This window comes from Alligator mississippiensis, chromosome 10 (genome assembly GCF_030867095.1).
Source record: "Alligator mississippiensis isolate rAllMis1 chromosome 10, rAllMis1, whole genome shotgun sequence".
NCBI classification, from domain to species: Eukaryota; Metazoa; Chordata; order Crocodylia; family Alligatoridae; genus Alligator; species Alligator mississippiensis.
This window is the reverse complement of record NC_081833.1, coordinates 19,067,549-19,094,293: the sequence shown is the minus strand read 5'-3', so window position 1 is coordinate 19,094,293 and position 26,745 is coordinate 19,067,549. Positions and strand designations below refer to the sequence as shown.

General features: G+C 45.4%; 1 long non-coding RNA gene across 2 annotated transcripts; it reads left to right on the top strand.

Moving 5' to 3' along the window:
- Positions 1-26,729, top strand: LOC109284669 (uncharacterized). 2 transcript variants are annotated; one of them, XR_009455157.1, is made up of 3 exons: positions 1-97; positions 335-448; positions 26,568-26,729. It is a non-coding gene; the product is annotated as an uncharacterized LOC109284669 (long non-coding RNA). The 2 variants fall into 2 exon arrangements; XR_009455158.1 differs by lacking the exons at positions 1-97; positions 335-448 and adding exons at positions 15,538-15,620; positions 24,514-24,646.
- Positions 26,730-26,745: the final 16 nt, after the last annotated feature.

Genomic DNA, 26,745 nt, shown 5'->3' with positions numbered 1-26,745 from the left:
ATCATCGAGTTTGATCCCCTGCCTAGGCAGGAAAGAGTGCTGGAGTCAGATGACCCCAACCAGATGCCTATCTAGCCTTCTCTTAAAGACCCCCAAGGTAAGGGAGAGCACCACCTCCCTTCAAAGCCTATTCCAAATTTTGGCCACCCATACCATAAAGAAGTTTTTCCTGATATCTAGCTTAAATCTGCACTCTCAGTTTGTGACCATTGTTCCTTGTTACCCCAAGAGGTGCCCTGGTGAACAGAGCATCTTTGATCCTCTGGCATGGAGGCATGCTTGGGAGGGATGGGTTACATCTCCACCCTAAAGGCAAGCGTGTCTTTTCTTCCAGGTTGGCTGATCTCATATGGCAGGCTTTAAACTAGCTTCGCCAGGGGATGGGGCTACAGGAGGACATGAGGACACCTCCCAGCCAAGACAGGTGACATGTACAAGGAGTACCCAGGTAAGTGACAGGGGTCCAGATAGTCTTAAGAATTGGGGGGTAGTGCATGCACCAATACAAGGCCTTAAATGCCTCTACACTAATGCTCGTAGCATGGGGAATAAGCAGAAGGAACTCGCCCTCTGGATAACTAATACAAACCCAGACATAATAGGGCTCACAGAAATCTGGTAGGATTCATCCCATGACTGGGTGGTAAACATTAGGGGCTACAGATTATACAGGTGAGATAGAATAGGGAAGAAAGGCTGGGGTGTGGCACTCTACGTCAAAGAGCAATACACGTCCTCAACTAACAGGATGGGGTCAGAGGAGGGGAAGGCTGAAGCACTCTGGGTCAGAATACAGGGGGGTCATGGGGAAAGGGACTTAATGGTGGGGGCCTACTACAGACCACCCAATCAAGGGGATGAGCTGGACCGCGAATTCTCGGGTCAGCTTGTGAAGGCACTTAAGGCAAGGGATGTAGTCATCATGGGTGATCTAAATTACCTGGACATCTGCTGGGAGGAACAGTCAGCCAGGTCAGACCACTCATATAGGTTCCTTGCTGAGATACAGGACCTCCACTTAATCCAGGAGGTGCACAGTCCCACCAGGGGGAACGCCCTGCTGGACCTGGTCCTGGCCACAGACGATGACCTGGTGAGGGGACTCCAGGTTCTTGACCACCTGGGCGACAGTGATCATCGCCTGCTGGAATTCACCTTCCAGCGCAGGGTGTCAAAGGCCTGCAGCAGGGCAGCAGCCCTTAGCTTCAAAAGGGCCAACTTCAATCAGTTGAGATTGGTAGGAGAGGCACTGGGGTCCTAGAGGGTAGGGGAACGGGGTGTCCAAGATGAGTGGTTGTTCCTTAAGGAGACGATCCTCTGAGCCCAGGGGGTGACAGACCCAACGAGAATCAAGGGGGGCAAGAGTGCTCAGAAGCCCCCCTGACTCACCAAAGACATTCAGGAATGCCTGAAAGCCAAAAAGGAGGGGTACACCCAGTGGAAGGGAGAGGCTATCATCAGAGAGGAGTATACCTCCATCGCTCAGGTCTGCAGGGGGGCTGTTAGGAAAGCTAAGGTAGATATGGAACTAGGGCTAGCATCAAGGATCAAAGACAACAAAAAGCCCTTTTTTAAATACATAGGGAGTATGAAGAAAGCACCAGGTAATGTGGGGCCCCTGCAGGATACACTTGGCAGTCTGGTAGCTGCACCAGAGCAAAAGGCAGACCTTTTTAACAATTTCTTTGCCCCCATTTTTTTGTGCAGGGACCGGGACTCCCCCGAGATTCAAGATGGACTCAGGAGAGACTCTGCCAGGCCTAGGGTCAGGGAGGACCGAGTTAGGGAACTTCTGGAGGGCCTGGACGTGTTCAAATCAGCAGATCCAGATGCTCTCCACACCAGGGTGCTGAGGGAATTGGCAGGGGTTATCAAGGGGCCCCTGGCATGGCTTTACGAGCACTTATGGTGCTCTGGCCAGGTGCCAGATGACTGGAAGACCAATGTGGTCCCCATTTTCAAAAAAGGGAGGAGGGAGGACCTGGGCAACTATAGGTCCATTAGTCTTACTTCGATCCTGGGGAAGCTGTTTGAGAAAATTATCCAGGAGCACATCTGGGAAGGACCAGCAAGGGGGATGATGCTCAAGGGCAACCAGCATGGCTTCATTGGGGCAGGTCCTGTCAGACCAACCTGACTGCCTTCTACGATCGGGTCACAAAATCATTGGACGCAGGTGTCGCAGCGGATGTAGTCTTTCTGGACTTCAAGAAGGCCTTCGACACTGTCTCCCACCCCATTCTCATTAAAAAGCTACGTGACTGTGGCATTGACACCTACATAGTCAGATGGGTCATAAATTGACTGAGGGACCTCACCCAGACAGTGGTGGTGGACAGGTCATATTCAACCTGGAGGGATGTGGGCAGTGGAGTCCCCCAGGGCTCGGTCCTCGGGCCCACACTGTTCAATTTCTTTATTAGCGACTTGGACGAGGGGGTGAAAAGCACCCTGTTCAAGTTTGCTGATGACACCAAGATTTGGGGTGAGGTGGGCATACTAGAAGGGAGGGACAGGATACAGCTGGACCAGAACAGGTTACAGAGATGGGCAAATGAGAATAGGATGGAACTCAATACTGACAAATGCAGGGTGCTGCACTTGGGCAGTAAGAATCAGCAGCATACCTAAAGGCTGGGGATCTCCCTTCTCGAAAGCACAGTGGCAGAAAGAGATCTTGGAGTCATTATCGATTCCAAAATGAACATGGGCCGCCAATGTGAGGACACAGTCAGTAAGGCTAACTGCACCTTGTCACGTGTCCACAGATGCATCCCAAGCAGGTCCAAGGAGGTGATCCTCCCCCTCTACGTGACACTGGTCAGGCCGCAGCTGGAGTACTGCGTCCAGTTCTGGGCATCACACTTCAGGAGGGATGTGGACAACATGGAGAGGGTCCAGAGGAGGGCCACTCGCATGATCCAGGGACAACAGGGCAGGCCCTACGAGGAGAGGCTACGGGACCTGAACCTGTTCAGCCTTCAAAGAGAACGCTGAATGGGGACCTGGTGGCCATCTATAAACTTACCGGGGGACCAGCAGGGAATGGGAGAGACCCTGTTCCCCTGAGCACCTCCTGGAGTTACAAGGAATAATGGCCATAAGCTGTTTGATAGTAGGTTCAGGCTGGACATTAGAAGGTGATACTTCACAGTCAGGGCAGCTAGGATCTGGAACCAGCTTCCAAGGGAAGTGATGCTGGCTCCTTACCTTGGGGGTCTTTAAGAGGAAGCTGGATAGTTACCTAGCTGGGGTCATATGAGTCCAATATTCTCTCCTGCCCAGGACAGGGAGTCGGACTTGAAGATATACTTAGGTCCCTTCCAACCCTACATCTATGAATCTATGATCCCGTGCTGAGTCCCCCTAATGAATTTGTAAACAGCCACAAGATCACTTCTCAGCCTTCTCTGATGCATAACAAAGTGCGGTTAGCTTTGCTGATGATTTCATCACACTGATGACTCATGTTCATCTTGGAGTCCACTATGATTCCGAGATCCCTTTCCGCTTCTGTGCTGCTGAGAGGGTCACTTCCCAGCCAGTAGGTGTGCTGGATATTTTTGCGTCCTAGATGCAGCACTCTGCACTTGTCCTTGTTGTACTGCATCCTATTGCGTACTGCCCTCTTTTCTAACTTGTCCAGGTCTGCCTGCAATTGTTCCCTACGCTCTGGAGTGTGCACTTCACCCCACAATTTAGTATCGTCCGCAAACTTGGACAGAGTACACTTCACACCCACATCCAAGTCACTGATGAAGATATTGAAGAGTACAGGTCCAAGGACCAAACACTGTGGGACCCCACTACCCACCTCCTTCCAGGTCGACACTGACCCATCTACTACCACACTCTGCGTGCAACCGCTAAGCCAATTTGCCACCCACCGGACCATGTACACATCTGTCACAGCCTCTTAATTTATTTATGAGAATGGGATGAGAAACCGTATTGAAGGCCTTGCTAAAATCCAAGAAAATGACATCCACCTCTACTCCTCTACTCCTGCGTCTAAGCATTTTGTGACCCTGTCATAAAACGAAACCAGATTGGTCAGGCATGATCTACCTGCTACAAATCCATGCTGGTTTCCCTGCTGCATTATTTTTCCCACTGGACTCCCACAAATATGAGCCCTGTTCAGGAACACTGAGGCAAAAATCTCATTGAATAGCTCAGCCTTGTCCCCACTCTCTGTCACTATTTGCTCCTCCTTGTTCAGTAGGGGTCCTATGCTGCCCTGCACCTTCCTTTTACTCCCTACATACCTAAAAAAAAAAGACTTTTTGTTGTCTTTAATTTGTGTTGCTAGCCTCAGCTCTTTAGTTGCTTTGGCCTTTCTAACTGCCTCCCTGCAAGCGCACACCAAGTAGGTTTCATAGGCATTAGGGCTGGAAGGGACCTCGGAAGATCATCAAGTCCAGCCCCCCGCCCAAAGGGCAGGAAGTCAGCTGGGGTCATAGGATCCCAGCAAGATAAGCATCCAGTTTGCTCTTGAAGGTGTTCAATGAAGGCGCTTGAACAACCTCCGGTGGCAGGCTGTTCCAGACCTTGGGGGCTCGGACAGTAAAGAAATTCTTCCTTATGTCCAGCCTGAAACGATCTTGTAGTAGTTTGTGACCATTCGTCCTCGTCATCCCTTGGGGCGCTCTGGTGAACAAACGTTCCCCTAGATACTGGTGGTCACCCCGATAAACTTGTAGGTGGCCATCAGATCACCCCTGAGCCTGCGCTTTTCCAGGCTAAAGAGCCCCAGGGCTCTCAGCCTGTCATCGTAGGGTCTGCTTCCCTGACCTCTGATCATGCGTGTGGCTCTTCTCTGGACTCTCTCAAGCTTCTCCACATCCTTTTTGAATTGTGGAGCCCAAAACTGGACGCAGTACTCCAGCTGCGGCCTCACTAAGGCCGAGTACAGGGGGAGAATGACGTCCCGGGATTTGCTTGAGAAGCATCTATGGATGCAAGCCAGCGTTTTGGTCGCTTTACTAGCCGCAGCATCGCATTGCAGGCTCATGTTCATCTTGTGGTCAATGATGACCCCCAAGTCTCTTTCTTCCATAGTTCTAACCAACATAGCACTGCTGAGCCTATAAGGATGCTGCGGGGTTTTTTTCCCAAGGTGGAGAACCTTGCATTTATCGGTGTTGAACACCATCAGATTCTCGTCCGCCCACTTGCTGAGCCTGTCCAGGTCAGCCTGGATCATCCGCCTGTCTTCTGGTGTGGATGCTTTGCCCCAAAGTTTGGTGTCATCGGCGAACTTGGCCAGTCCGCTTCTGACTCCAGCGTCCACATCATTAATGAAGATGTTGAACAGTATGGGTCCAAGGACAGAGCCCTGGGGGACCCCACTGGTCACAGGACACCACGATGAGTGACTTCCATCAATTACTACTCTCTGGGTCCGACCCCGGAGCCAATTTTCCAGCCAGTGGATTGTGGGGGACCCAAGGCGACAATTGGCCAGTTTCTCCAAGAGATGATCATGGGACACCAGATCGAAGGCTTTTTTGAAGTCAAGATATATGACATCAATCTCATCTCCCTTGTCCAGGTGATAGGTCACCTGGTCGTAGAAGGAAATGAGATTGGTCAAGCAAGACCTACCCGCAACAAACCCATGCTGGCTATCCCTTAAGATGTTGGCGTCAGCCAGTCCATTAAGGATGGCCTCCTTAATAAACTTTTCTAAGATCTTCCCCGGGATAGAAGTCAGGCTGATGGGCCTATAGTTAGCCGGATCCACTTTCCTCCCTTTCTTGAAGATAGGCACCACGTTGGCCTTCTTCCAGTCTTCGGGCACTACACCAGAGCGCCAAGAGTTTTCAAAGATCCGCGCTAGAGGCTGGGCTATGATGCTCGCCAGCTCCTTGAGTACCCTGGGGTGAAGATTGTCAGGGCCGGCTGACTTGAAGGTATCCAGCTTCTCAAGATGTTCCTTCACGAAGTCAGCATTAATGGAGGGCAGGGGATCACCCTCACCCGGACTTCCCGGCCCTGTAGCGGGCACGGGCGTCCCATGGGGCTGATGAAAGACCGACGCAAAGTACCTATTTAATAGGTTGGCTTTTTCCTGGGCGTCAGTTGTCAGTTGCCCCATCTGGTTCAGCAGGGGTCCAACGTTGCCCCTGCTTTTCCTCCGGCTCCCCACATATCTGAAAAAGGACTTTTTATTGTCCTTGATGCTCAAAGCTAGCTGGAGTTCAGTTGCAGCCTTGGCTTTCCTGGTCTGCTCCCTACAGGACCGGACCAGTGCAGAATAATCCTCCTTGGAGGTGACTCCCATCCTCCATCCTTTGTAGGCCTTTCTTTTTAGCCTCAGGAGGTCTGCTAGGTCCCTGGAGAGCCAGGGGGGCTGCTGTGCCCTCTTGCTGCCTTTCCTCCGAGATGGAAAAGACTTAGTTTGTGCATTGAGGATCGCTCCCTTGAGGAGCAACCACTCTTCTTGAACTCCCCTCTCCCTGCGGTCACAGTCCCTTAGGGCCTCACTGACAAGCCTCCTGAGCTTGTCAAAGTCGGCTTTCCTGAAGTCAAGGATTTGCGTGTTGCTGACTGACTTGCCAGCTTTTCGGTGGATGGTGAAGGTGATCAGCTCGTGGTCGCTGTCACCCAGCTTCCCATCGATCTCTAGGTCGCTGACTAGGTTATCCCCAGTAGCCAGTACCAGGTCGAGCAGCGCTTTGCCTCTCGTTGGCCCATAGACTTCTTGAGTCAGGTAGAGGTCATCCACGCACGAGAGGAAGCTCTGCGACCGCTCAGATTTTGCTGAGCGATCCTCCCACGAGATGTCCGGGTAATTGAAGTCACCCATGACAACCATGGTCCTGGAGCAAGCTGCCTCAGCCAGTTCCTGGGCAAACTCCTGGTCTAGCTCAGGACTTTGGGTGGGAGGTCTGTAATAGACTCCCACCATTGTGTCCGCTGTGCCGTGTTCCCCACGGATTTTAACCCAGAGGGTCTCCAGCCGTCCGCCCTGGTCGCCAATATCGGCTTGCAGGGACGCGTAGCTTTCCTTAACATAGAGAGCTACACCCCCGCCCCTTTTCTCTACACAACCCCTCCTGTACAGGGTATAGCCATCTATCCCCGTGGTCCAGTCATGGGTGGAGTCCCACCAGGTCTCCGTGATCCCTATGACATCGTAATTGTTTGCACTGAGCAGGAGGATGAGCTCCTCCTGCTTATTCCCCAAGCTCCTGGCATTTGTGTACAGGCAGGCAAGTGCCCCCTGGGGGGCTCCTTCCTTGCCCCCAGATTTTACCAGGGCTGGGGCTGGGGTGGGCTCCCTTGAGTGCCGTGATCCGCTGGCTTTGCAAGGATTGCTCAGCGGGCCAGCAGTGGCGGTAGTCCCCCCGTCCCCCAGCGGGCTTAGTTTAAGACCCGGTGGAGCAGGTCAGCCAGTCTGGCTGAGAAGAGCCTCCTCCCTAGGGGAGAGAGGTGGAGACCATCTCTTCCCAGCAGCTCGCTGCCTCTCTCGCCAAAGAGCGGGCTGTGGTCATGAAAGCCAAAGCCTTCCTGACGACACCAGCGCCGCAGTCTTTGGTTGACCACATAGATCCTCCTGTCCCTTCTCAGCCCATAGCCTGAGACTGGGAGGATCGACAAGAACACCACCTGTGCCCCCAGACCCTTTAGCCCTGCTCCCAAATCCCTGTAGCGCCTCATGACCTGGCTGGGAGTGCTCCGAGCCGTGTCATTGGTGCCCACATGAATAAGGAGCATGGGATAGTGGTCTGTGGGTTTGAGGAGCTTGGGGATCCTCTCCGCAATGTCCCGGATGCGGGCCCCTGGGAAGCAGCAGACTTGCCGGGCTAAGGGGTCGGGGTGGCAGATTGGCCCCTCCGTCCCCCTCAGGAGGGAGTCTCCCACAACAAAAACCTTACGTTTTGTCTTGGGGAGAGCAGGGGCAGGAGTTGCAGTTAGGCCCATGTTGCCTGTGGGGGCCGGCAACTCAGCAGGCTCTGCTGGGGCAGAGTAGCTTCCCCCCATTTCCACCGCCTATATACCTTCTTTCTTGCCCTTTGGCTCCCCTGGATTTCCCTGTTTAGCCAAGCAAGGTTTTTGGCTCCTTTCCCCCTTTTCCCTCGTAGTGAGATAGTCTCCCTCTGTGCCCAAAGGATCACTTCCTTTAGGAATGACCACCCTTCCTGAACTCCCATCTCGCCAATACTCTTCTCCTGCAGTGCGTCATTGACTAGACTCCTAAGCACACTGAAGTTAGCCTTCCTAAAGTCAAGCACTTCCACCCTGCTACTTATCTTACCCACCCTTCGCCGTATGGTGAATTTGACTGATTAGTGGTCACTGTCCCCAAGGTGAACACGAATCTGCAGCTCCCCTGCCAGGTCCTCCCCCATAGCCAACACCAAGTCCAGTAAGGCATTTCCCCTAGTAAGACCGTATACCTCCTGCATTAGGTGAAGGTCCTGCACACAGGTTAACAACCTATGTGAATGGTTGGATTTGGCAGACTGCTCCTCCCAGCAGATGTCAGGGTAGTTTAGGTCTCCCATGACAACCACGTCCCTTGACCGTACAGCCTCTGAGAGATGCCGCAAGAATGCCAAGTCTAGCTTTTCCTCTTGATATGGTGGTCTGTAGCAGACACCCGCCACCAAGTCCCTTTCCCCTCAACCTTCATGTATCCTAACCCATAATGCCTCAACTTTCTCCTCCTCATTTTGATGAGGGTAGATGTTCCTCCCTACTCTGACCCTTCTGTACAACCTGTAGCCCTCAATGTGTACCGCCCAGTCATGGGTAGGGTCCCATCAGGTTTCCGTTAGCCCCACTAAATCCAAGTTATTATCTGCAAGCAGAAGTGCGAGTTCTTCCTGCTTGTTCCACATGCTCTTAGCATTAGTATAGAGGCACTTGAGCCCTTACTGAGAAGTAATCAGCACATTGTGATGGCAACGGTGAATAGCCAAGAACAGCTGATATAATTTATTTGTTCACATAAAAAGAACAACCCAACAGTAGTTTGGAATTGCTGTTCTTTGCATACAGCTAGGCTATGTGACATCAAGATTTTGCCCTCTTTAGCCTCCCCTCATACCTCCTATTTTTTATTCCATTTATTTATTGTGTCTTGCTTCAAGTTTGTAAGCTTTTTCTGTCAGGGACCATGTCTTCTTAAAGACATGCCAAGACCAGGGTTGACCCAGTCTGGCCAACATTGCATAATAGCCAGATATAGTCCTCATCAAGCCTTGACCTTCCATGTGACCTATAGCATAGCTTTCAGAAATATAGCTAGTCTTGTTTTAAAGTCAGCAGAGGTTGGAGAATCTCCATAGCATGAGAAGATCCATATTTATGGATGTCTGTCATAAATTCTCCAGACCAATGCTATCCTAGCATGCTTGCATACTAACTTCTCTTGGGGTTCCACTTAAATAGAAAATGACAATTATGAAATAACTTGATTCTAGCAGATGGAGGGTCTGATCCCCAACCCTGTTACAGCACCTGCTCTGCACTAGTCTCCCACCACAAACTAAAAGTAAATCTTGCATCTGGCTGTAGAGAACTCCTCTGTGTGGAAAAACTCGTAGTGTGGCTCATTCGATGCCACCTCCTCCTGGCCAACAGTTTGTTCCTGAAATATAGACCAAAATCCTTTTGCACTCTTACAGCTGGAAGTGCCTCATAGGGCCACTGGCAGCTGGTTTACTATAGACCAGTCCTGACACTGCTATGAACTCAGTAGGGAGCCAGGACAGAATCAATCACATCCTTTTACAGACTTGTGTAAGGAGACATCAGGAAATTTGGTCCTGTGTAAGACCCCTGTTCTAAGGTCCTTTGCTGAAGGAGTCAATCATTTCAGTGAGTGCTACATCTGCAAACTGACCACACAAGTGCCTGGGACTATGTCCAAAGTGAAAAACCTATTGCTTAGGTATCTAATCATAGAACAATAGGGCTGAAAGGGACCTCCAGAGGTCATCTAATTTAACCCACTACCCAGGGCAGGATCACCCCTATCTGAACCGTCCTATACAAATCTACTGTCTAACCTATTAGCAAAACTAGAGTCAACCCTGAACAAGCACACCCTAACCTGCCACAGGGAAGGCAGTGGGACCAATGCAGCCAGTGCTCTGCTGCAGCAAGGTTGTTAAAATTGTGCGGGCCGGGTGCAGTCTGAGGCCCCTTTTTCGCGCGGCGGGCTGTGGCCAGCAGCCTGGACACGCTGGGTCGGGGAAGGCAGGCAGCACGCTAGAATTAGGCACAGAAGCTTAGTGGTTGTTTAAGATTGTTTACTTACACCGTGGATGATCGCAGTGCAGGCAGGAAAAACTTCCCGGAAAATTTCGCTTACGTTGTAGTTTCAACTCGACTTGGACAGAGCTCTGGATACACTCACACGAAGTTTGCTAGGCTTCGTGGAACTTGCGCACAGGGAAGGGTACGTCGAGGGATCAGGCGGTGACGGGGAGAGGCGAGAGGCTGATCAGACCCCTGTAGCCTTCTTGATATACACGCTGGGTCCAATAGGCTCCGCAGCGCTTAGAGATCTTCACGAGACGTGAAGTTCTCTTCCTCCTGATAGTCGTGGAGTCCTCCAACTTGGGCGGAAACCGCTCAAGCCTCTTATACGGCTAGCAAGCCAATCGCTAGCCGCCACGTGGGAATAATTTAGAACTGGCCAATAGTGGGACACAAATCCGCATACGAATGACGGGAACTCTTTGCACCGTGCATTTCTCTTTTGCAACCTAGAAACGCACCCTGCAAAGAAAGCTACGAGTGGCGGGAAATAATTTAGCAGTGCCGAAGCACACACAAACAAAATCACACCCTTGGGTTGTGACAAAAATATGCTTGAGAGAGGCAAGGAAGAGGACCATGCCCTTTGCTACAGAAGAAGGCAAAAAACCCCACAATCCATACCAATCTGACCATGGAGTAAAATTCCTTCCTGACCCCAAATATGGCAATCAGTCTGACCCTAAGCACAGGGGCAAGACACTCTAGCCAGAAATGTTCAGGTTTAAATCCCAGCAGGAGCACTGCATACCCCAGACAAAATCTCCAGCTTTGATTGCAGCCAACACCCAATGCTTCTAATGAAGGTAAAAAAAAAAAACTGAGTAAAACCACCATGCTCCCATCCCCCTCCAAAATGGGCAGACTTACACAGTCATAAAGTACACATGGGTAATATTTTATATTTCAGCCTTCTGTACCTAGGTTTGACAGTTTAAGATTTAAAAAAAGAACCTCTCACAGGGAGATTGGAAATAACAGTAAATGTTATTCAAAACAGTGTTATACAAGCAGTATTAAAGGTACAGCTGCAAACCTCATACTTCTATCATATTGCATGAAAACATTTTTCTTGCTCTTTCCTCTGTTTTACCTTACGGGAAAAGGAACAGAAGACAAGTCTTTGAGAACAATAGACTACAGAGATCATATCAGCCAGAGAAAATCCTGTCAGCCTCATCTGGCTCAACAAGAATCTCCAGCCAATACCTGCAGATACTCCTATTTAAGCTTTCCATTTCCCACATGGGTGATTAGTTAGAATAGACATATCCTAAGTTATAACATGTCAACAAAATGAAACAGAGCAGAGCATGAACAAGCATCTACATTTCAAAGTTGAATCAATGTAGGAATATGGACCAAAATGCAGTGATGCATGATCAGGAGTGGTTAGCTCCAAAATCTTATCGAAGGTGAGGTGCAGCCATAAATCAGCAGATTTCAGCTCGCAAAAAATTCCACAGAATTTAGAACCTAGGCTCAGCCGTGATATCCCTACTGGCATCAGGCCATTTCCCTGTTGCTGATTCTTGTTTCTAGAACAAAAATATCCAACACTTTGCTCAAAGATTCATCACATACAGAATAATTGCTCCTGTGCTTTTCCTGGTAAAAGGAAGGTTTTGCAGTTCTGAGAAGCTGTTCCTTCTCTATATAACCACCCTTCTCCCATCCTGGTTCCTTTCAGGTAATCAGTGTCTTTCTTAAAGCCAAAGCACTTGAGAAACTCGGGCTTCATTTTCAAAAAGTTAAATATCTAGTCCTCAGAGTTGCAGAGATTGCCTGGCATTGGCACTATTGTATCAGAGCGAAAAGGAGGCATCTCCTCTTAAAAGATCAGGAGCAGCAGTCTTGAATGACCTAGTGGAATAGCAAAAGAGCAACTTAACTCTATGTATACCACTCCCAGGAGCTGAGTGTACTGTCCCCACAATTCTTCCAAGCCCTACTTCCTTTTTCAATTGGCCCCAGAACAATTCTTTTGCCTTTGTGCTAGGCCTCACTTCAGAGAATTTCTTTGGTCTTTATCTTAAAAGTCCCCCAGGCAAATTGTAGTTTTAAAACAAGACTATTGCAAATGTTACCTCTGCCATGGAGGCATGGTACTACTCTCTTCTCTGTATGCTAAATCCTACATCACTGAAGTCAATGGGAGTTTTACCACTATATATCATGGATACAGATCCCAGTCTCCTACAAAGGATCTTCTTGAATGCATATAAGAAAGCTACTGCCCTCCATCTCTGTGTAACATCCTTACTTTGATCTTGTTCACATGCTACATTAATCTTCAGTAGTTAATGAGATATCTAAGGTTCAGGGCTTTCCATTCTCCGCTCCTGGCCAGTGACCCAAGCAGTTAATGTTGATTTGTCCCATATACCAAAGTCTGACCACTGGCTGAAATGAAAGTGAATTCCCCCCATGGGTAAATGACTGAGAAGTCAGCAGCTGAGTCACTTGAAGATGTAAATAGATTTGGCAGGGTGCTGTTAGCAACAAGGGAAGAACCTACTCCATCTCACTGTCCTACAACGAGGAGATCTTTCTGAGATGACTTATTATTTAATATAAATAAAAATATCCCTTTAAAATGCATGACAGTAACAACTAGAAGGGTAAAAACAACCTGAAATACCATTTCTGTCCCAATCTCCAGTCAGATGCATCTTTCTTGGACTGTACAAGAACTCTGATCTCCTTCCCTCTCTTCAGATATTATTTTTAAATCACTGTACTTTATATGTTATTAAAGAGCTAAAAGCTGTGTTTATTTAGTATTTTTGGCATATTAGGGATTTATAAGCACCTGAAAGTTAAAATATCCTTAGGATATCTGTGCCCAAAGGCAGATGTACAGAATCACTAAGGAGAACACACACAATCCTGTGGGTATAAAAGAGGCTTTTCAGATGCAGGGTAAGAACAATCATACTTGTAGTTCTTGAGCACATCTCAAACAAGTAATTTCACTGTTTGAATGTCAGGTGTATGGAGAGGCCAACTCAACATTGCAACCACGGCCACCCCAAAGCCCAATGAAATCAGGGGGGCTCAAGGTACATACAAGGGTCTTGACTTGCAAGATCATGGTTAAAATCTAGAATAACAGCATGGACCTAATGGAGTTTCACTGAAGACTGGTGCAGCTGAGGTCAAAGTCAGACCTAGGAATGTCATTTTGGCAAAATGTACTATACAGAAAGCTGCCTGCTCTTTTCTTCTCAGCGTTAGCCCATGCCAAGCCCTCCATTTGCTTATATTAGCACAATATCTTGCTTTGGAAATCTGCACAGTTCTCCAAAAAGAAAAAAAAAGACTTATATGTTTGTGGCATTATTTTCCTTCACAAACATCAGGGACAACCACAGGAAATGGAGCATAGTACTCCTCCAGAGGCTAAGCTTGCTAAATTGAAGAGCCAATATACAACTCTTCAGACAACTAGAGCACCTAATTATATACCAAAAGCTCCGTTATTTCTTTGGGCCAGGGGTGGGTGGGGGCGGTGGGGAACAGAAAAGCTATTTATATGTTACTAAAGCAAAGAGCAGAGAAAGGCCTCTGCAGCAAAGATCCATTTCAGAACCAGATCCCAGCTACCCCACGGCCTGGATCCAGGATTTGGTTTAGTATATTTCATCTGGCACGTTACTGTTTTTAGTGGGTTATGGAATAGAGAAAATCCCACACAATTTACTGATTCGTTTTGATGCACTGGCTGGGGGAGTAGTTAGCTGATTGCACGATTTCACAATGATTACACACTTAATTTATACAACACAATTTTATTTTAAAACTCTTTGCTACGTATATAACACTGCTTAGCTTTAAGAAACACCACAAACATTGAAAACACAATAATTACATATATCAGAAACAATGCTCCGAATGCACTTCCTTCCCAAACAATGCTATAAGAATTAGTATTACAAAAACAACTACAATTACAACTAAAAGTTAAATTTGAATCAATACTATTATTTTTCATATTATACTTACAATCCTAGAATTCCAAGAAGCCAAATACCAAAATATGGTTTCATTCTTCAGTAGTACGATTTAACGGGTTGGCCTCAGTAGTACGGTTCAATGAAATGGGCTCAGCAATACAATTCAATAGGCTGGCCTCAGCAGTGATAGGACTAAGTCCCCTTCCTTCAGTCCTTTTCAGGTGCTCCACGGCTTCAGCGTGAACTAAGAGATTCGTGTTCACGGAGAGGGTAGTTTCAGGTGATCAGTCTGAACCGGGCTATACATGCGATTTTTCCTTCGTTGTTCTACAAGTATAGTTACCTCCAAATTGGGACAGCAAGTTACCGTTTTTATTGAGCGAGCTGCCGTCAGTGGGCTCCTCCTACTCAATATATCATTGCTCCCAAATTTGGGCTCGGATCTTACTCAACAGATTCTTTTACCTTTGTTGAGCATTTTAAATTACCTTTGGGAAACTTCCATATCACTGCAAATGCCCTTTTCTTACCAACCTGGTCAAAAGGCCTCAGGGCTTGATCTCTTGGAATTCAGGATATTTGCTCTCTTTGTAAAAGATTTCTAAAAGATGAAATTTAAATTAAGACTTTAAGCAAAGCCAGGACCTTTTGCACGTAGTTCCCAAAACAATGAACTAGATAAGGAGATAAATCTTATCTTCTTCCTGAAACTGGCTAATGGGCAACCTTTACAAACATTCAAACTATTTCATTCAATATGACATCCCCCCGTGCCCATTAGGCAGTTTGATTACAATTATATTTCATTACTAAGCCTTACAAACTTATTATGATGATTTCATGACAACATACACAAAATTAATTTTTTGAAAATGATTAACCCAAACAATCCTATGATGCTTATTATAGCATATATGACCCATTTTTCTGAAAATACAGTTTTTATCGTGTTCCATAGTTGTTGTTCTATCGATCCTATTTTATGGATAGTAGATTTAACACCATTCCCCACTGCATTTCCAATCGTGGCTAGTTCTTTTAACACCGAAGCAGATGGTGCATTGAGGATCTTGCTGGCGTTGAGTAATTTTAGGTAAGTAATGTGTTTTCCATAGTTCTTTGACAACATTACTAATTGTTCAGTTTTCAAGTTAAACGATATATGAGTTAAATTTAATTCCTGCAAGTTAATGTTGCACGCAGATAGTTGGGAATGCACCTTATTCTTCTTAGTTGTGCTTCAATGATTTGCAGCGATCTATGGGATACCTGTTTTGGACCAAAGTACTACCTTCATATTGGAGTGTAGATTATTAATTTTTGGCTCTATTATGCACACACATTTCCTTGCAAATGTGTTTCTCCATAACTGAGCTTTAGGCTCACAGGGTGAGTTTTTGAGGGATATTATATTTTATTTCCATTATTTCCCCTGTATCTCTCCAGAACTGACCCTCTTGCTTACAGGGCTGGAGTTGAGGAATATCATATCCCATTTTTACTATTTCATAATACTGGGTTGCTTCATCTTGGGGGGTTAAGTTAAAAGCATAATCATAGTTTAATATGTTTACTTGAACAGTTTTAGTGTAGATTTTACATTTGCAATCAGTACATTGCACAATATGAGTTTGATTCCATGCTTCCAATTCAGAACATTTATCATTTAATTTTACTTGGTTGGTGTTTACTTGTGTGAAATTATGCTTAGTACACCACATGGTGGGTAATGTACCTGTATGTTTTCCTCCAATGCGGGTACGTACTGTTCAACCCATTAGTGGGTTTACTGAACAAAGCCATTGTACACTTCCCTGATTTTCGTGACTAAATAATTATGCTATTTAACTATGACATTCTACATAAGGTGTATGTTTAGCATCTGTGAATTTTTTCTTTAAATTTGTTACAATAAGTTGTTCAAAGGTACTGGATTCATGAAATTGTGTACAGGTGATGAACTGTAATTTAGCTTGGATTTTCCTCATGTTAGAATTAGTGATATTTTCATTTTGTTCAGTTAATGTTATGAAATTTTGCATTCTTTGTGTAATGTTTTTTGTAATGGTTACATGTGTAGTGGCAAATCCCAAAAGTGACATGAATTGAAGTTTTACTGTTTCTTCCCATTCTTTATCTTGATTTTGCTGTGCCCAGTTTGTTCAGACTGACCTGCGCTTTCTTTGTGGTTGCGTGCAGTTAATGTTATATGTAATGCGCATGGCAGTGCGGGAATATTCAGGAGATTTTAAATGCCAGGCTATTGTGCTTTGTTCTTGGTGTGGTGGATCCCTTATAATTAAGAGATAAGGTAATATCCCTTTTCTAGTATGTACTATAGTTTGACACCAAGTGCTAGTGGTAAGCCGGCCACTGTTCTGGACAGTGTTAGGTTTCCAGAAAAGTTTATTCCACTTACATTGGATGATACCATAGGGGTCTACTGTAGCATTTTCAAATAACCTTACTGGTATAATAGTTAATTTTACCCCAAATACACCTTTTTTGGGGTGTGCTCTCACAAAACCCCATGGTGTTGGATAATACTCAGTTTCATTTATCCCTGCTTCTGTTAATTTAATGCCATATGGATATGGTCCATTAATTATATCACGAGGATTTAATAATTTGGAGGGGTTCCACGGTCCTTCCCAAGGAATATTACATTTAAGGGAATAACCTGGTATTGTGAGATTCCATACATCAGCATTATATTCCAGAATCACATTGGGTGGTTTATGTACTGGTTTGCATAATGTTGCATTGGTTAGCCACATCCAATTTTCATCTCTGGGATCATTTTCATCCTTATCTCCCACTGTTGCCACTTTAATCCTTGACACCTGTAACAAAATTAAATGATTGCTTAGGTCCTTGTGAGGCCTAGCTTCTTGAGGTTAGCCAACTTTGGTGTACTAATATTGTTTGATTTTCCTCAGTTAAACAAAAATAAGTGTTGGGATGTTTCCCCAATTGATCAATTACACCTTTTGTTACTTTTTCTTCTTTGGGTAGGTGTATCCACACTTTATCACCTTTTTTATACTTATATGTTCACACTGGAAACTCTTTCTTTTCGTGTTTCAACCACATGGTTTTATCATTTTTGCACTGAATTAAGGTTACATGCAATACTGCATCCCAGTTTTTAAAAGAAATTGATTTTAAATTTGTTTTCAATTGTGTCTTCAAAATACCAATGTGTCTCTCCACAACCCCATTAGATTGTGGATGATAAGGAGTGTGTACATGGTGTTCTATATTATTAATTTGGGCTTTTTCTTCATTTCTTCCTCCTGCACGATGGTTCCTATTTGATCAGCTACTTCCCAGGGTGTCTGTCCCACCAGCGGCAGTAGCCAGGCTTTTACTCCTGGAGTTTTCAGAACATTTGATGCTACCTCTAACGACATCCTGTTACAAGTTATTTGTTCAGGAGTGGTGATAAACAAACAATCATTCCTTAATCTCTGTTGTACTGCCGATAGGGTGTTTGTGGGTGCTGTCCAATGGGCAAAACTAATTCCCCATATTATGTACCTGATGCTGTTCATACCCCCTTCTAAATTTTGGGGAAAGCTTAAAGCTCCCAAATGATTTTTCACCCGGGTGGCAATTAATCCAGCTAAAGTTATGGGATACATGCCTCCCGGAATTATATTTATGGTATTTGTGAGAATTGCCCCCTTACTCCATCCCGAATTTCTTATTAGTGGAAGGGCCTCCTCTGAACTTAATAGGATTCCTATTCCGTTTTCTTCCTCTATAATCCTTCCTACCCACACATAGCAATTTTCATTAGTACGTCGTGCTGTTCTCCTAGCCAAATCCTCTATTTCCTCCCTGTTCCTTTCTCTATAGATATTCTGCCTAATCGCAGGATTTGTGCCTTGTTGTTTCCAACTAGTAGTTACTATAGGACATGCCTCCAGTATTGGCTCTGCTCTACCTTTAGCTACTTCTCCTACCTCATAGTTAGCTTTTAATTCTTTCAATTCTACTGTAACTTCTGCATATGGTGGTGGAGTGGATGGAGTAATTGGAGAGGGTGCAGTAGGTTGCACAGATACTTTACTTGGTTTCTCTCCATGCTCCTCTGTTTCATTCACTTTGCTCTGGTTCATAGCCAATTTTAAAACATTATTCTCGGCTGCTAAATTTTCTACCTCATGCAATAAGTGAATGATTTCCCGAGCTGCCTCTCCTAAGAGGGATGGGTAATTAGGTTTTTTCAAAGGACCTCCTGCTGCTTATTTGCAACTTACTTCTAACTCTCTTAGTATCTCTCCTGCTTTTAAACACGTTACCTCCCTTGCTAGTGGCAATTTTAACTGATCGTAAACTCCTTTCCCTAACACCTTTCGCATTATCTCTCGAAAACCTCCCTCTTCTTTTCTACTTTCTTTCTTCCTACACACCTTTACTTCTGGCTTTACTTCTTTATTTTCTAAACTCCAATCTAGTGGACCATATGATTTCTGAATTCCTCCCAGACAGCATCTTAAACTTTCTTGTGTAAACATAAAACTATATGTGATTGTTTCATCCTCATTATTAAGATCCCTTATATTTACCTTCCAAGTTCCCTCATTATCATTGTGGAATGTGCAATGCTGCAACACATTCATCCCATTTTGAAATGGGCAACCAGCGCATCCTGTTCATGACGCCATGTTTCTAGTGGGTTATGGAATAGAGAAAATCCCACACAATTTACTGATTCGTTTTGATGCACTGGCTGGGGGAGTAGTTAGCTGATTGCACGATTTCACAATGATTACACACTTAATTTATACAACACAATTTTATTTTAAAACTCTTTGCTACGTATATAACACTGCTTAGCTTTAAGAAACACCACAAACATTAAAAACACAATAATTACATATATCAGAAACAATGCTCCGAATGCACTTCCTTCCCAAACAATACTATAAGAATTAGTGTTACAAAAACAACTACAACTAAAAGTTAAATTTGAATCAATACTATTATTTTTCATGTTATACTTACAATCCTAGAATTCCAAGAAGCCAAATACCAAAATATGGTTTCATTATTCAGTAGTACGGTTTAATGGGTTGGCCTCAGTAGTACGGTTCAATGAAATGGGCTCAGCAATACAATTCAATAGGCTGGCCTCAGCAGTGATAGGACTAAGTCCCCTTCCTTCAGTCCTTTTCAGGTGCTCCGCGGCTTCAGCGTGAACTAAGAGATTCGTGTTCACGGAGAGGGTAGTTTCAGGTGATCAGTCTGAACCGGGCTATACTTGCGATTTTTCCTTCGTTGTTCTACAAGTATAGTTACCTCCAAATTGGGACAGCAAGTTACCGTTTTTATTGAGCGAGCTGCCGTCAGTGGGCTCCTCCTACTCAATATATCATTGCTCCCAAATTTGGGCTCGGATCTTACTCAACAGATTCTTTTACCTTTGTTGAGCATTTTAAATTACCTTTGGGAAACTTCCATATCACTGCAAATGCCCTTTTCTTACCAACCTGGTCAAAAGGCCTCAGGGTTTGATCTCTTGGAATTCAGGATATTTGCTCTCTTTGTAAAAGATTTCTAAAAGATGAAATTTAAATTAAGACTTAAAGCAAAGTCAGGACCTTTTGCACGTAGTTCCCAAAACAATGAACTAGATAAGGAGATAAATCTTATCTTCTTCCTGAAACTGGCTAATGGGCAACCTTTACAAACATTCAAACTATTTCATTCAATATAACAGTTACCACTATATATGCTGCTGTCAATTATAGCACAGACCCCGGTGCCAGAGCGGATGCCACATTTGTGCAGGGAGGGGGGCAGGTGGCATAGATCCCAGTGCCAGAGCAGATGCGGGGGGGGGGGGCGGCAGCGCGCGGCCAGGCACAGACCCCAGTGCCAGAGTGGGCGCCACATTTGCAAAGTGGGAGGGGGGGGTGGGGAGGCATGGACCCTGGTGCCAGAGGGGGCACTGCATTGGAGACGGGGCTACAGAGGGCCCGGCGAGGATAAGGAGCCAAATTAATAAGAGGCCTGGGCAAGACAATGCCTGTATCATCTGCAAGGCTTGTGGCATGGTAAAGGGGTGGTTGGAGCCACACATACGGCCCATAAGGCTGAGAGACTCGGGAACCATCCACAGTGAAGCGGGACATCAGGGGGTTTAGAAACAACAAGGTTAATAGGATCAAGCCCAACTGTGTCCAAAACTAAAGCTCAGGAGCAGCCTCCCTATATTCACCATGCCATCAAGACATGGCGGGAGAGAACAAGGGGTGCTTGTAGGGCAAGAATGGCATGGTTAAGGACCTGGGGGTAACACGGCCACCTTCAGGTACCCCACAGCTGTTACAGCCCCACACTACAGAAAGGATGTGAAAAAGTGGAAAGAGTCCAGCAGAGGGCAATGAAAATGATTAGAGGGCTAGGAAACATAATTTATGAGGAGAGGCTGAGGGATCTGAGTTTATTTAATTTGGAGAAGAAAAGACTGATGGGGGTTTAATGATAGCCTTCATCTACCTGAAGGGTGGTTCCAAAGAGGATGGAGCTGGACAGTTCTCATCGGTGGCAGATGACAGAACAAGGAGTAATGGTTTCCAGTTGCAACAAGGAAAGTTTAGGAAAAATCTCTCTCACTAGGATGGTAGTAAAACACTGGAACAGGTTACCCAGAGAAGTTGTGGAATCTCCATCCTTGGAGGTTGTTAAGAGCTGGGTAGACAAAACCTTGGCTGGGTTGATATAGTTGGGATGGTCCTGCTTTGAGCAGGGGGTTGGACTAGATCAGCATTTCTAAACCTGTGGGTCGTGACCCATAAATGGGTTGCAGGAATATATAAAAGGGTCGCAGACAAACTGCAAAAATGGATCAAGAAACTTTAAAAATGGATTCTATTTTAAAGGAAAGAAATGTGGGAAACTGTGGCTTTTCCCTTGCAGGCTGTCAGAGTTCCAGCCTGCAATGGGCTGCTTGGGGCCTCCCAGGCCCTACACACCACCCCCTTCCCCAGACACTGGGGGGCAGTGGGTTGGGAGTGAGGGGCACTAGGTCAGGACTGTCCGTTGATGTTTACAAACGGGTCCTGGTACAAAAAAGGTTGAGAACCACTGGGCTAGATGACCTCTTGAGGTCCCTTCCAACCCTAATTTTCTATGGTTCTATGAATACCAAAGACCAAATTCAACCCTACTGCATTTTCACTGAAATCTGTGGAAACTTCAGTGAAGTCACAGAATCACAGAAGTCAGTAGAATGACTCTCTAATTATTAACAATACGTTAAGTAAAACCTCTCTCCAGTTCTTGACCTACTGCCAGCTCTGTCTCCATAACAGACCTAATCAAGCTAAGGAAGACACAAATGTGTTTGGGTTTTTTGGGTTTTTTGTTTGTTTGTTTTTTTTGGGGGGGGGGGGAGGGGGAGGAGAATGTCATTTGTTCAGCCTGGATGGCAGGGGCTAGGCCATTAATTCTGGTCTCAAAAGTAGCTGCCTTTTATTTGTACAACTAAGCTGTAGTCGAGCATATTTCCCACGTGCATTCCATCCATGTCTGTAAAGTGCTGAGCCACTTACCCAATAACTCTTACAACAGTTAGTTTTTCACGAAGGCATAAGACTCATAGATGCCCATTTCTCAGCCTCTGCCTAATAGGGATCAGCATAACACTGGATTCAACACAAGCCATGTAGCTCTGTGATAAGATTTTCACTCCAAATTAATTTAAACAAAATAATACTCACGTACTAGGAATCCCCCTTTCTCCTTCTGAACCATTTCACTCCAAGACCTGTTTGAGCATAAGTCCCTTTAACTACTTGCTTGGAATAACTGCAATCACAGTTGAACAAATAGGATATCATCTGAACTGTTTTATCTAGACTTCCACTCTTGATACCGAAATGATTCTCCAGCCAAAATTCTCCACCAATTATGATATTTCTTCCAGTAAGTACAGATAGTAAAAACAAGGTAAACATTAGCCTATGGAAATTACTTTACTCTTCAGCTCTTTGAGGTGCACGTGTTGTAAGGAAGAAGGCTTACAGGATAATAAGAAAGGAAGGCTGAAAGGGACCGCATGAGGTCATCTAGTCTAGGTCCTGCTCAAGGCAGGATCATACCTGATTAAACCACATACAACCTGTTCTTGAAAATTTCCAGGGACTTAGATTTTGTAACCTCTGCAAGTAATCTGTTCCAATACTTAACCACCCTCATAGTCAGAAAGTTCTGCTTAATTTTTTATCTAAATTTTCTCTGTCTAAGTTTGAGACCATTGCTCCTTGTCCTGTCCCCTGTGGCCATAAAAGACTGTCCATCTCCACCCTTTATTTATAACCACCCTTCTGGTATTTGAAGGCTGTTATCAAATCCCCCCACCCCAATTTTCTCTTCTCCAAACTATATAACCCTACTTCTTTCAGCTTTTTCCCATACCTCAGGTTTTCCTGGTCTCTAGTCATTTTTTTCTTTCACCACTGGACACTTTCTAAAATCTGTGCACATTGTTCTTGAAGTGTGAGACCCAAAACAGGAGACTGTACTCCAGAGATAACCTCACCAGTGCCAAATAAAGATGAAGAATAACTTCTATTGATTTGCAATGCAATACAGTCCAGAAAGCTGTTGGGTTCTTTTCATGAGAACACCACTGTAACTTCCAGATCACTTTCTGCAGTATTGAAACCAGGCCAATCATTCTCTCATGCATGCAACTGCATTCTCTGGTGCATCCATTTATTCTGGTTGAATTTCATTTTTGTTGATTTTTTGGAACATTTCTTCAGTTTATTCAGATCACTCTGAATCCTCCAGAGCATCTGCAACTCCACTGAACTTGGGTGTCATCAACAAATTTGCTACACCTGCACTCAATCCTAACCTCCAAATCATTAATAAAGGTATTAAACAATACTAGACCCAGGACAAATCCACTTGATATATCTTTCCAACTAAACAGTGAGCTGCTAATGACTGCTCATCAGGCACAATGATGCAACCAGCCATGTACCACATTGCAGTACTTTCATCTAGTAGTCTGGATTTCTTTAACTTTTTAATGAGAATATCAGGAGCGACTGTGGCAAAAGCCTTGTTAAAATCAAGATATATCCTATTGTGACAGGTTGGGTTTCAGGAACGGCTGGGACACTCCCTGGTGACCACGCAATTCCTGCCAGAGCTCTAATTCCAGGGGCCCTCATCTCCTTTACTCGCCTGCCACACCTTTGATATTGATATTTTATTGGGAGGCTACCTGAGGGATCTAGAGCAAGCCTGTAATAATTTCCCATGTTGGGCCTCAGCCTCTGCCCTTTTTCTCTTGCTGAGTCCTCTAGCTCATGTCCACTGTAGGAGAACAAGCTTCTGGGTCCCCAGCTTCTTGTTTGGCCTTCCATGACCTTTATTTCTGCCTCCTCTTGGGATGCTGAGCCTCCTTGGGCTTCTTTTCTCTTTATCTGGGCCCCCAGCCCTGTCTTTGCCCTGCTCTAGGCTTTGGGCCCTTTGCCCCCAAAGTCTATGCTTCTTAGGTGCTAATGAAGCTGCCCCCTCTGGACTCTATGAGATTATCCCTCTGGGTGCACTTGATGCACCCGCCAGGCACTATGGGAGCTCCAGACCAACTCTCACAGTCCATCCATCCCCCCCAAGCCACCAGACTCTAAGTACCTAGTCTCCCCTGGGCACCAAACCCTACTGCCCCTCCCGTTCCCCCCCACTCTTACTTTGAATACCTAGTCCCCACCTAGGCTCCAGCCCCTCCTGATCCTTCCCAAGCACTAGACCAAACTACAACCAAAATACAAGCCCTTTTGGCTATAACACAAAACTCCATGCCTCCTGGGTCTTGGTGCGCTCCTATCCACCAAGGGTACTTGTCTCAACTCCTACCCACTCCTGGCTACTTATCTCAATTCCTGAAAGCTAGCAGCACACTCCTGGGTCTAGGTGCGCTGCTAGCCTTCAGCTCTTCTCTTGCTGTTTCTAGGCCTAGCATGCTCACAATCTGGTTCTCAGCCACAGGCACCTCAGCTCTTCCCTATGCAGCATCCAGGGCCAGACTACCTGATGTGCCTCTGGGGCTGCTTTACATCTCTCTGACCCTGCCCTTCCCACTCAGATGACTCACCCCAGGGTTGCCTGCAGGTGTTAACTGGGCTCTGTGGCAATCCAGCTGCAGCTGTGCCCTGCCTGCCTTGACGGGCTCTCCCTAAGGTCCTTCTCTCGTAAAATGAAAGAGCACCCCAGGCTCTGTCACACCTATCCAATGCTCTTCCTCTATCCACAGAGCCTGTCACCTAATCATGGAGGGAAATCGAGTTGGTTTGGCATGACTTGCCCTTGGTGAATCCACGCTGACTGTTCCTGATCTCTGCAATCATACTTCAGGTGCCTCAAAGTAGATTCCATGATTTTTCTAGGTACTGAGCCCAGACTGACTAGTCTGTAATTTTGCAGATCTTCCTTCTTCCCTTTCTTGAAGATGGGCACTACATTTGCCCTTTTCCAGGCCCTCACCGAACCTCCATAAACTTTCTTAAATGAGATAGACAATGACTCTAAAATTACCTCAGCTTATTCATTCAGCACCCTAGTGTGTATCCCTTCTGGCCCTGCTGACCTGAAAGCATCTAGCTTCCAATGAATCCCCAACTCATTCTTCCACTATTCTAGGTTGTTTGCTGCTTTCTCTGTCTTTGCTGCCAACTGCATAGGATGTAATGGAGCCCTACACAGCACCTTTAAATAGTGAGCAATACTGTTCCAGCATTTCTTGCATTCTCAGCCTTCATCCTGAATGCAGTTGAAATGCAGGGATGGGCACTGTGTTAAAATACCCACTAAACATAACAAGAGTGTAAGTTTGACCTCTAGGCTGAAGTAGGATGAGGTGAATGCACCTACATGACAAAATGTTGATTCCATTTTGAAACAAGGTAGGGATAGGGCGCTTATATTCTTGCCAATATCAGTTCATGCTGTATATTTCTCTACCTGGCCACTGGCATGATTCAAAGAGGGATTAAAATCAATCCCATGAACAAACAGTCAAACCAGAACTCATGGTATTGAGTTATAATTCAAGATGCCAGAAAATGGCTTAAATCACTATGTCAAATGGCTGGTCAGCTCAGGAAACTCCTGAGAGGAAAGAAGATAATGGAGAGCTATTTATTGCTACCCTGGTTCAGATGCAACTGTAGCCTAAAGATGCAGAAAAAGGAATGGGAGCCTAGAGACTTTGCTCTGTAAGACATGGGCAAGAGACTTTACTTCTCTATGTCTCCATTTCCTCTTCTGTAAAGCAGAGATAACAGTACTTATCTATTTAAAGATCTATGCATTAAAAAGCCCTGTGCAGGCTTGACATTGGTCCCACTGAAACTGTTGGGACTCTTGCCATCAACTGTAATGAGAGCAAGATCAGAGCCCTAAAACTCCAAGCATTCCCACAGAGTTCTTTGCCAGGATCCCTGTATTTAATAATACATGGTGATCTTAAAAATTCACAACCTGGAGCTATATTTGCAATTTACTGGTAATTACACAGTTCTTACTAAACGATTCCCGAAAAGCCCAACAATTGTTCTGTTTCCACTTCATCATCCAGATGCATGGAGAACAAACACCTATTTCTAATTTTTTTCCCATCACCAATTAATTGTATGACCCATAGACAATGCAGCTAGACTTGTAATTTCCTTACTTTCTGGCTTAATTCACCTGTCAGCTTTACAGCTCTGAATATATCAAAAGAGATTTACTGCTACCCTGGTTCAGATGCAACTGTAGTCTAAAGATGCAGAAAAAGGAATGGGAGCCTAGAGACTTTGCTCTGTAAGACATGGGCAAGAGACTTTACTTCTCTGTGTCTCCATTTTCTCTTCTGTAAAGCGGAAATAACAGTACTTATCTATTTAAAGATCTATGCAATAAAAAGCCCTGTGCAGGCTTGACATTGGTCCCACTGAAACTACTGGGACTTCACTAACTAAGTGAAGTTTTCCAGTAAGTTTTTCAGACATAGCTAAAGATGACAGCTCTTTATCACCACCTAGAGGGGATTGATCACCTTAAAGAAACCTTCCCTCTCAACCACCTCCACTTCCAAATGCAAATGGTAATTATTCTTTGCTTGATCTACTAAATAAAAATATGGATATCTGTTTTTAAGGCTATACTCAAACAGCCTCACTTGTCATCTAGTTACTAGCTACATCAGTGGTTCTCAACCTTTTCAGACTCAAAGCACACCTTTGTGAGATGAAGAGCATCCCATTTCAAAACTTTTATTTATTTATTGATTGATTGATTTACTGTAATGCTTTCCTGCTTTAACAGGGGTTGGGAAGGAGGAGAAGCAGCTGGCAGGGAAAACCCTATGGTGGCAGTGACTGGGAGAAGAGGAACAGCTGGAAGGGAAGAGCCTACACTTAATTTGCATATCTCCACTCTCCTGGTGGCACCCTTCAAAGGCTGTCACAGTACCCAGGGTGCCATGGCATGCTTGTTGGGGATC